An 11,617-nucleotide genomic window follows, 5' to 3' on the forward strand; every position below is an offset into this window, starting at 1 on the left:
GATGCCTGGATATTTTTTTTTAAATGCCTTCCTAACCATCTTAAATAAACATGCCCCATTCAAGAAATTTAGAACCAGGAACAGATATAGCCCTTGGTTCTCCCCAGACCTGACTGCCCTTAACCAACACAAAAACATCCTATGGCGTTCTGCATTAGCATCGAACAGCCCCCGTGATATGCAGCTGTTCAGGGAAGCTAGAAACCATTATACACAGGCAGTTAGAAAAGCCAAGGCTAGCTTTTTCAAGCAGAAATTTGCTTCCTGCAACACTAACTCAAAAAAGTTCTGGGACACTGTAAAGTCCATGGAGAATAAGAACACCTCCTCCCAGCTGCCCACTGCACTGAAGATAGGAAACACTGTCACCACTGATAAATCCACCATAATTGAGAATTTCAATAAGCATTTTTCTACGGCTGGCCATGCTTTCCACCTGGCTACTCCTACCCCGGACAACAGCACTGCACCCCCAACAGCAACTCGCCCAAGCCTTCCCCATTTCTCCTTCTCCCAAATCCATTCAGCTGATGTTCTGAAAGAGCTGCAAAATCTGGACCCCTACAAATCAGCCGGGCTAGACAACCTTTCTTTCTAAAATTATCTGTCGAAATTGTTGCCACCCCTATTACTAGCCTGTTCAACCTCTCTTTCGTGTCGTCTGAGATTCCCAAAGATTGGAAAGCAGCTGCAGTCATCCCCCTCTTCAAAGGGGGGGACACTCTTGACCCAAACTGCTACAGACCTATATCTATCCTACCGTGCCTTTCTAAGGTCTTCGAAAGCCAAGTCAACAAACAGATTACCGACCATTTCGAATCTCACCATACCTTCTCTGCTATGCAATCTGGTTTCAGAGCTGGTCATGGGTGCACCTCAGCCACGCTCAAGGTCCTAAACGATATCTTAACCGCCATCGATAAGAAACATTACTGTGCAGCCGTATTCATTGATCTGGCCAAGGCTTTCGACTCTGTCAATCACCATATCCTCATCGGCAGACTCGACACTCTTGGTTTCTCAAATGATTGCCTCGCCTGGTTCACCAACTACTTCTCTGATAGAGTTCAGTGTGTCAAATCGGAGGGTCTGCTGTCCGGACCTCTGGCAGTCTCTATGGGGGTGCCACAGGGTTCAATTCTTGGACCGACTCTCTTCTCTGTATACATCAATGAGTTCGCTCTTGCTGCTGGTGAGTCCCTGATCCACCTCTACGCAGACGATACCATTCTGTATACTTCCGGCCCTTCTTTGGACACTGTGTTAACAACCCTCCAGGCAAGCTTCAATGCCATACAACTCTCCTTCCGTGGCCTCCAATTGCTCTTAAATACAAGTAAAACTAAATGCATGCTCTTCAACCGATCGCTACCTGCACCTACCCGCCTGTCCAACATCACTACTCTGGACGGCTCTGACTTAGAATACGTGGACAACTACAAATACTTAGGTGTCTGGTTAGACTGTAAACTCTCCTTCCAGACCCATATCAAACATCTCCAATCCAAAGTTAAATCTAGAATTGGCTTCCTATTTCGCAACAAAGCATCCTTCACTCATGCTGCCAAACATACCCTTGTAAAACTGACCATCCTACCAATCCTCGACTTTGGCGATGTCATTTACAAAATAGCCTCCAATACCCTACTCAACAAATTGGATGCAGTCTATCACAGTGCAATCCGTTTTATCACCAAAGCCCCATATACTACCCACCATTGCGACCTGTACGCTCTCGTTGGCTGGCCCTCGCTTCATACTCGTCGCCAAACCCACTGGCTCCATGTCATCTACAAGACCCTGCTAGGTAAAGTCCCCCCTTATCTCAGCTCGCTGGTCACCATAGCATCTCCCACCTGTAGCACACGCTCCAGCAGGTATATCTCTCTAGTCACCCCCAAAACCAATTCTTTCTTTGGCCGCCTCTCCTTCCAGTTCTCTGCTGCCAATGACTGGAACGAACTACAAACATTTCTGAAACTGGAAACACTTATCTCCCTCACTAGCTTTAAGCACCAACTGTCAGAGCAGCTCACAGATTACTGCACCTGTACATAGACCACCTATAATTTAGCCCAAACAACTACCTCTTTCCCAACTGTATTTAATTTTTATTTATTTATTTATTTTGCTCCTTTGCACCCCATTATTTTTATTTCTACTTTGCACATTCTTCCATTGCAAAACTACCATTCCAGTATTTTACTTGCTATATTGTATTTACTTTGCCATCATGGCCTTTTTTGCCTTTACCTCCCTTCTCACCTCATTTGCTCACATTGTATATAGACTTGTTTATACTGCATTATTGACTGTATGTTTGTTTTTACTCCATGTGTAACTCTGTGTCGTTTTATCTGTCGAACTGCTTTGCTTTATCTTGGCCAGGTCGCAATTGTAAATGAGAACTTGTTCTCAACTTGCCTACCTGGTTAAATAAAGGTCAAATAAATAAATAAATAAAATAATCTCATTTAAATACCCACCGAACCTGTGTGGGGATTCCTCTCATGGCCACAATGTGGGTATAGCCATGCCAGGGAGGGAGGGGTTAGAGGCTCACCCAGTCAGGTCCTGCTTCTTTCAGCTATAGAGGGAAAATGCGGCAGCATCAGCCCTATGTTGACTGTAATGGTTTAGATAGATGTAAACATACAGTAAACACACAATAACCATCTGGCTCTCTTATATTTCCTCTACAGTCTTGTCCTCTTGGCACGCTGGCTCTAAAGGAAGCTTGTTCTCAAGTGTCTGTCCTTTATCTGAGAGGCATAAGAAAGATCAGAATGTATATTTGGCACTAAACTGTCCCCATACTATACAGTCATGGCCAATAGTTTTGAGAATGACACAAATATTAATTTTCACAAAGTCTGCTTCCTCAGTTTTTATGATAGCAATTTGCATATTCTCCAGAATGTTATGAAGAGTGATCAGATGAATTGCAATTAATTGCAAAGTCCTTCTTTGCCAAAACATTTCCACTGCATTTCAGCCCTGCCAAAAAAGGACCAGCTGACATCATGTCAGTGTTTCTCTTGTTAACACACATGTGCGTGTTGATGAGGACAAGGCTGGAGATCACTCTGTCATGCTGATTGAGTTTGAATAACAGACTGGAAGCTTCAAAAGGAGGGTGGTGCTTGGAATCTTTGTTCTTCCTCTGTCAACCATGGTTACCTGCAGGGAAACACGTGCCGTAATCATTGCTTTGCACAAAAAGGGCTTCACAGGCAAGGATATTGCTGCCAGTATGATTGCACCTAAATCAACCATTTATCGGATCATCAAGAACTTCAAGGAGAGCAGTTCAATTGTTGTGGAGAAGGCTTCAGGGCGCCCAAGAAAGTCCAGCAAGCGCCAGGACTGTCTCCTAAAGTTGATTCAGCTGCGGGATTGGGGCACCACCAGTACAGAGCTTGCTCAGTAATGGCAGCAGGCAGGTGTGAGTGCATCTGCATGCATAGTGAGGCGAGGACTTTTGGAGGATGGCCTGGGGTCAAGAAGGGCAGCAAAGAAGCCACTTCTCTCCAGGAAAAACATCAGGGACAGACTGATATTCTGCAAAGGGTACAGGGATTGGACTGCTGAGGACTGGGGTAAAGTGTTTTTCTCTGATGAATCCCCTTTCCGATTGTTTGGGGCATCCTGAAAAGATCTTGTCCGGAGAAGACAAGGTGAGCGCTACCATCAGTCCTGTGTCATGACAACAATAAAGCATCCTGAGACCTTTCATGTGTGGGGTTGCTGCTCAGCCAAGGGAGTGGGCTCACTCACAATTTTGCCTAAGAACACAGCCATGAATAAAGAAGGTACCAACACATCCAACGCAAGTTCTCCAAACCATCCAGGAACAGTTTGGTGATGAACAATGTATTTTCCAGCATGATGGATGGAGCACCTTGCTATTAGGCAAAAGTGATAACTAAAAATATCGCTATCTTAAACTGACAGATTTTTATGGGGATTGTTTTCTATATTATTAGAATTTTCGGAAATCGATTAGGGGATTTTAAAGCCATTAATAGAATGTTAATGCTCAGTGGTGCTCAAATTAAGCAGTTTGTTACCATAAATAGTCAGTCAACATAATTGCTATGGTATTGCAATTGATTTTTCTGGGTGATTATGTGAGTTTCATTTGTTCATGATTTTTCTGTGCTCTAATTTGGATATTTCTATTGAGGTTTTCATATTTTTGCATTCCAAGTGTACCAATTACAGCAATTAGTGTCGCAACAATAACTCCAGATTAACTTATTTGGGGTAGGGGGCAGTATTGGGTAGCTTGGATGAAAAACATGCCCAAATTAAGCTGCCTGCTACTCAGCCGTAAAAGCTAGAATATGCATATAATGATTCAATTTGGATAGAAAACACTCTGAAGTTTCTAAAACTATTTGAATGATGTCTGTGAGTATAACAGAACTCATATGGCCGGCAAAACCTGAGAAAGAATCCAACCAGGATTGAAGATACAGTGGGATATAGTTATGTTTCACTTCCCACGGCTTCCACTAGATGTCAACAGTATTTAGAACCTGTTTTGAGGATTCTACCCTAAAGGAGGCGTTCATAAGAGCTCATTGAGTGAGTTGTCTGTCAGAGTGCCACAACCTCGGTCTGGCGCACTCACGTGAAAGGTAGCTACATTCCACTTAATTTCTACATACAAAGGAATTGTCCGGTTGGAACATTAACCATCTAACCGAGGAACTTATTTTAACCTTATGTAATACCCTAGATTCAGTCACACTCCTAAAAACTCAAAACATTTGTCATAATAAACTAGCTCCCTGGTATACAGAAAATACCCGAGTCCTGAAGCAAGCTTCCAGAAAATTGGAACGGAAATGGCACTATACCAAACTGGAAGTCTTCTGATTTGCTTGGAAAGTATCGAAGATCCCTCACTGCTGCTCGATCATCCTATTTTTCCAACTTAATTGAGGAGAGTAAGAACAATCCTACATTTATTTTTGATACTGTCGCAAAGCTAACTAAAAATCAGTATTCGCCAAGAGAAGATGGCTTTTACATCAGAAGTGATAAATTCATGAACTTCTTTGACGAAAATATCATGATCATTAGAAAGCAAATTACAGACATTTCTTTAAATATGTGTATTTCTCCAAAGCTCAGTTGTCCTGAGTCTGACCAACACTGACCTAGGATCAAAGGAGACACTCAAGTTTTTTAATATCTCTTGACACATTGATGAAAATAGTAATGGCCTCTAAAACTTCAAGCTGCACACTGGACCCAATTCCAACTAAACTACTGAAAGAGCTGCTTCCTGTGCTTGGTCCTCCTATGTTGAACATAATAAACAGCTCCCTGTCCACCGGATGTGTACCAAACTCACTAAAAGTGGCAGTAATAAAGCCTCTCTTGAAAAAGCCAAACCTTGACGCAGAAAATATAAAAATGTATCGGCCTATATCAAAACTCCCATTCCTCTCAAAAATGTTAGAAAACGCTGTTGCACGGCACCTCACTGCCTTCCTGAAGACAAACAACGTATACGAAACACTTCAGTCTGATTTTAGACCCCATCATAGCACTGAGACTGCACTCGTGAAGGTTGTAAATGACCTTTTAATGAATATGATGTCAGTTCGGTTGTCATCTGAGACATTCTCATCAATGACAAGATGACATAAACTCTACAGTGGAAAGTCTACACATCAGAGTTATCGGATTCACGTGGAATTGTTGTTCAATTGAAATGTTTGAATATGAAATTATTCGTGATGGGATGACATGTGATTTTAGCTTCTAAAATGTGAGATTTGGGTTTTCATAAGATAGGGCTCTGCTCAATCAGTGGCCCGCCCCTGTGAAGGGACATGTGCTATACAACTTTTCAAACACGCCCTCCTCTCCCTTCTTATGTAAGCCCTTGACGACAATATAATCTCCTGTTCCGAGGATGTGAGGATGACGGTCTGATGTCAAAATGGTTCAGATAATAACAGATACAGAACGAAGCCAACATCACCATGAGCTGCGAATGGTATGAACTTTAAACTCTTATTCACTACAGAAGTGATACCTCCTAGCCTTTGAGTTAGCAACCACAGCTGCAAACGCAGATTAGGAAGGAACAGACAGAGTATCCCGTCTACCACACAATGACGTTACTACAACGTATCCAATTTTCCAGCAGAGACATCCTTCAGGACTCGGTTGGGCAAAACGGCCTTCCATATACAACCAACCTACTGAAGCGCAGCTCAGAGTAAATATTTATTGCATTTTCCTTTTCCAAATGGCCGGTAATTTAGAATGCATAGATACTGTATTTACGATAGCACAGCTTTGCCCTTTGTTCCTCAGTCTTCCCGCTCTTTCACTCAAACCCAGCCCCCTTTCTTTTGTGTAACAAGCTGTCATATCTGTTCCGCCCGCTAGGGACATTATCCTTTATGATGTCATTTGTAATCAAGTTATGATTTAATTATCTGTATGTGTAATTATGTGCGATTAGTTAGGTATTTAGTAAATAAATAATTTAACCCAATTTTGTATTGCTGGTTCAACTTAGCCAGGGTTCGTGCAGATAACCAAGAATTTGCAACTTTCAGCTGAGACTGAATTAAGATGACGATTAATATTGACTGCTGTTGATGTAAAATATTACGAGGTCTTTAAGAGTTTATTCAGAAGATAACAGCTCTATAAATATTATTTTGTGGTGCCCGACTCTCTAGTTAATCACATTTACATGATTAGCTCAATCACGTAATATCAATTACAGAGAAATTATTTTATAGAATAGCATGTCATATCACTTAATCCGGCATAGCCATATTAGTAGATATGGATAGAAAACACTCTGAAGTGTATAGAACTGTTTGAATGATGGCTGTGAGTATAACAGAACTTATTTGGCACCCGAAACCCCAAGGACAAACCATCCAGAAAATTTTAAAAAATTGAGGTCACTCTCTTTTCAATAGTTTTCATTGGGAATCTAGAATTATAAGGCAGTTGCTTGTTGTTCCTATCGCTTCCACTGGATGTCAACAGTCTTTATAAATGGGTTGATGTTTTTCCTTTGAGGAATGAAGAAGTAACCCTGTTCAGAACACGGGTCGAGGGGAGTGTATTGTTTGATAGAGGCGCACAACCTGAAAAGCATGCTATACTTTGTCTTCCTCCGGTATTGAATGCTGTTTATCCCGTCTTAAATTGTATAGATGATTTACGTTCAAAAATAACTACAGTTGTATTAGGAAAGTTGTTTGAAATGTTTGGACAAAGATTACAGGTAATTTATAAGATATTTTGTTGTCATGTTGCGCGATTTGGAACCAGTGTTTTTCTGGATCAAACGCGCCAAATAAATGGACATTTTGGAAAAAGGATCATTTGTGAGGTTTATGGGACATATTGGAGTGCCAACAGAAGAAGCTCATCAAAGGTAAGGCATGAATTATATCTTTACTCCTGAGTTTCGTGCCGCACCTGGCGGGTTGAAATATGATTGTCAGTATACGTTTCAAGGGGTGCTGTCCTCAGATAATAGCATGGTTTGCTTTTGCCGTAAAGCCTTTTTGAAATCTGACACATTGGCTGGATTAACAACAAGTGTAGCTTTAATTTGGTGTATTGCAAATGTGATTTCATGAAAGTTGACTATTTATAGTAAATTCATTTGAATTTGGTGCTCTGCCATTTCACCAGATGTTGGTTAGGTGGGAAGGTAGCGTCCCACCTATCCTAGAGAGTTTAAGAACTGACTGATTTACATAGGGTTGAATGCAGTGTTTTTCACAAATTGTAAATTGGGTATATCAAAACACTTTTAGGGGGATTTTAACCCACTTCCGGAAGATTAGAATCAACACAGATAGACCTCATAGTGGCCTGATGGATTGTCATCGAAGACAGTTTGATATGGAATTCATATCCCACATAGGCTTCATTTTGGGCCTTCTTTTTTGCACAGTCGCTGCACTAAATGGTTAGAAAATGGCTGTATGGTTTTTGGTGGCTAAGCGCTGACCTAACATAATCGCATGGTGTGCCTGTCTAGGACTGGGGTACCGCTAGCAGAACCCCGTTCCTCTAGCGGAACCACCCCACAACAGACAGTGAAAGTGCACTGTATTTTTGTATTTTTAAAGTATTTTACACCATTTTAAAGATAAAATTGTCATTAATCCAGGATTTACATCAAAAGCACCACAAAACGATTATGTTAGGTCACAACCAAGCCACAGAAAAACACAGAATTTTTTTTCCAGCCAAAGAGAGGAGTCCCAAAAAGAACAAATGGAGATCAAATCAAATCAAATCAAATGTATTTATATAGCTCTTCGTACATCAGCTGATATCTCAAAGTGCTGTACAGAAACCCAGCCTAAAACCCCAAACAGCAAGCAATGCAGGTGTAGAAGCACGGTGGCTAGGAAAAACTCCCTAGAAAGGCCAAAACCTAGGAAGAAACCTAGAGAGGAACCAGGCTATGTGGGGTGGCCAGTCCTCTTCTGGCTGTGCCGGGTGGAGATTATAACAGAACATGGCCAAGATGTTCAAATGTTCATAAATGACCAGCATGGTCGTATAATAATAAGGCAGAACAGTTGAAACTGGAACAGCAGCACGGTCAGATGGACTGGGGCCAGCAAGGAGTCATCATGTCAGGTAGTCCTGGGGCATGGTCCTAGGGCACAGGTCCTCCGAGAGAGAGAAAGAAAGAGAGAATTAGAGAGAGCATATGTGGGGTGGCCAGTCCACTTCTGGCTGTGCCGGGTGGAGATTTTAACAGAACATGGCCAAGATGTTCAAATGTTCATAAATGACCAGCATGGTCAAATACTAATAAGGCAGAACAGTTGAAACTGGAGCAGCAGCACGGCCAGGTGGACTGGGGACAGCAAGGAGTCATCATGTCAGGTAGTCCTGGGGCATGGTCCTAGGGCTCAGGTCCTCCGAGAGAGAGAAAGAAAGAGAGAAGGAGAGAATTAGAGAACGCACACTTAGATTCACACAGGACACTGAATAGGACAGGAGAAGTACTCCAGATATAACAAACTGATCCTAGCCCCCCGACACATAAACTACTGCAGCATAAATACTGGAGGCTGAGACAGGAGGGATAAAGTTAATCACTAACCTTTGATGATCTTCATCAGGTGACATTCATAGCATTTCATGTTACACAATACATGTAAGTTTTGTTCGATAAAGTGCATATTTAAATCCAAAAATCTTATTTTACATTGGCGTGTTATGTTCAGTAGTTCCAAAACATTTGGCAGAGAGCCAAATCAATTCACAGAAATACTCATAATAAACAATGATAAAAGATACAACTAATATACATGGAACTTTAGATAAACTTCTCCTTAATGCAACCGCTGTGTCAGATTTTTTTTTAAAGCACACCATGCAATAATCTGAGTACGGCGCTCAGAGACCAAAACAGCCAAAGAGATATCCACCATGTTATGTTGTCAACATTAGTCAGAATTTGCATTATGAATATTCACTTACCTTTGTTGATCTTCATCAGAATGCACTCCCAGGAATTCCAGTTACACAATAAATGTTTGATTTGTTCGATAAAGTTCATAATTTATGTCCAAATACCTTCCTTTGTTAGGGCGTTTGGTAAACAAATCCAAACGCACGTGCAATTCCAGCCGAATGGTCGGACGAAAAGTCCAAAAAGTTCCGTTTACAGTCCATAGAAACATGTCAAACTAAGTATAGAATCAATCTTTAGGATGTTTTTAACATAAATCCTCAAACATTTTCCCAACCGGAGAATTCCTTTGTCTGCAGAAAAGCAATGGAACGCGAGCTATCTCACATGACAGCGCATCACGAGCTCAAAGAATTCTACCAGACCTCTGACTCATTCCCCTCTCATTTAGCCCCACTTCACAGTAGAAGCATCAAACTAGGTTCTAAAGACTGTTGACATCTGGTGGAAGCCTTAGGAAGTACAACATGACCAATATCCCACTGTATCTTCAATAGGGAATGAATTGAAAAACAACCAACCTCAGATTTCCAACTTTCTGGTTGGATTTCTTCTCAGGTTTCTGCCTGCCATATGAGTTCTGTTATACTCACAGATATCATTCCAACAGTTTTAGAAACTTCAGAGTGTTTTCTATCCAAATATACTAATAATATGCATATATTAGTAACTGGGCCTGAGTAGCAGGCAGTTTACTCTGGGCACCTTATTCATCCAAGCTACTCAATACAGCCCCCCAGTCACCAAGAAGTTAAAGCTTTATTGAATACTCATCTCTTCAGTAGGGACTATGATTGAGTGTAGTCTGGCCCAGTGGTGTGAAGGTGAACGGAAAGATACTGGAGCGATGAACCGCCCTTGCTGTCTCTGCCTGTCCGGTTCCCCTCTCTCCACAGGGATTCTCTGCCTCCAACACTATTAGGGGGGCTAAGTCACTGGCTTACTTGTGCTCTTCCATGCCGTCCCTAGGAGGGGTGCGTCTCTTGAGTGGGTTGAGTCTCTGACATGATCTTCCTTTGTTGGTTGGCGCCCCCTTCGGGTTTGTGCCAAGGAGGAGATCTTCGTGGGCTATACTCTGTCTTGTCTCAGGATAGTCAGTTGGTGGTTAAAGATATCTAGTGGTGCGGGGGCTGTGCTTTGGCACAGTGGGTGGGGTTATATCTGCCTGATTGGCCCTGTCAGTGGGTATAGTCGGATGGGGCCACAGTGTCTCCCAACCCCTCCTGTTTCAGCCTCCAGTAATTATGTTGCAATAGATTATGTGTCGGGGGCTAGGTTCACTGTTGTGTCTGGAGTATTTCTCCTATCTTATCCAGTGTCCTGTGTGAATTTAAGTATGCTCCCTCTAATTATCTCTCTCTTTCTCTCTCTGTCTTTCTCTTCTCTCGGAGGACCTGAGCCCTGGGACCATGACTCAGGACTACCTGGCCTGATGACTCCTTGATGTCCTCAGTCCACCTGGTTGTGCTGCTGTTCCAGTTTCAACTGAAACCTGACCTGGTCACCGGAAGTGCTCCCTTGTCCTGGACCTGCTGTTTTTGACTCTCTCACTGGCACAGCCAGAAGAGGACTGGCTTCCCCTCGGAGCCTAGTTCCTCTCCAGGTTTCGTTCTAGGTTCCAGTGTAGAGCCAGCATACCAGAGGACTAGACTGCAGTGGAAATATAAGAGAGTCAGCGAGCCAAGAAGACTAGACTGTGGAGGAAATACTGTGTAGAGCCAGCGTGGAGCGAGGACTAGACTGTAGATGAAATACTGTCTAGAGCCAGCATGGAGAGAGGACTAGACTGTAGAGGAAATACTGTGTAGAGCCAGCGTGGAGAGAGGACTAGACTGCAGTGGAAATATAAGAGAGCCAGATGGTTATAGTGTGTCTACTGTATGTATATGTCTATCTAAAAGATTACAGTCAAAGTAGTTCTGATGCTGGTGCGTACACTCTCTATAGATGAAAGAACAGCTTCTAACCCCTCCCTCCTTGGCATGGCCATACCCACAGTGTGGCCCCCAGAGGAATCCCCACAGAGGTACGGGGAGTATTTAACGCAGAGTAGAGAGGTAACCTGACCTATGTGGGTCTGTGTGGCGCTGTATTACTCCATACCTTCTACACATCAGAGGA

Source organism: Oncorhynchus kisutch, linkage group LG18 (genome assembly GCF_002021735.2).
Source record: "Oncorhynchus kisutch isolate 150728-3 linkage group LG18, Okis_V2, whole genome shotgun sequence".
Lineage (NCBI taxonomy): Eukaryota > Metazoa > Chordata > Actinopteri > Salmoniformes > Salmonidae > Oncorhynchus > Oncorhynchus kisutch.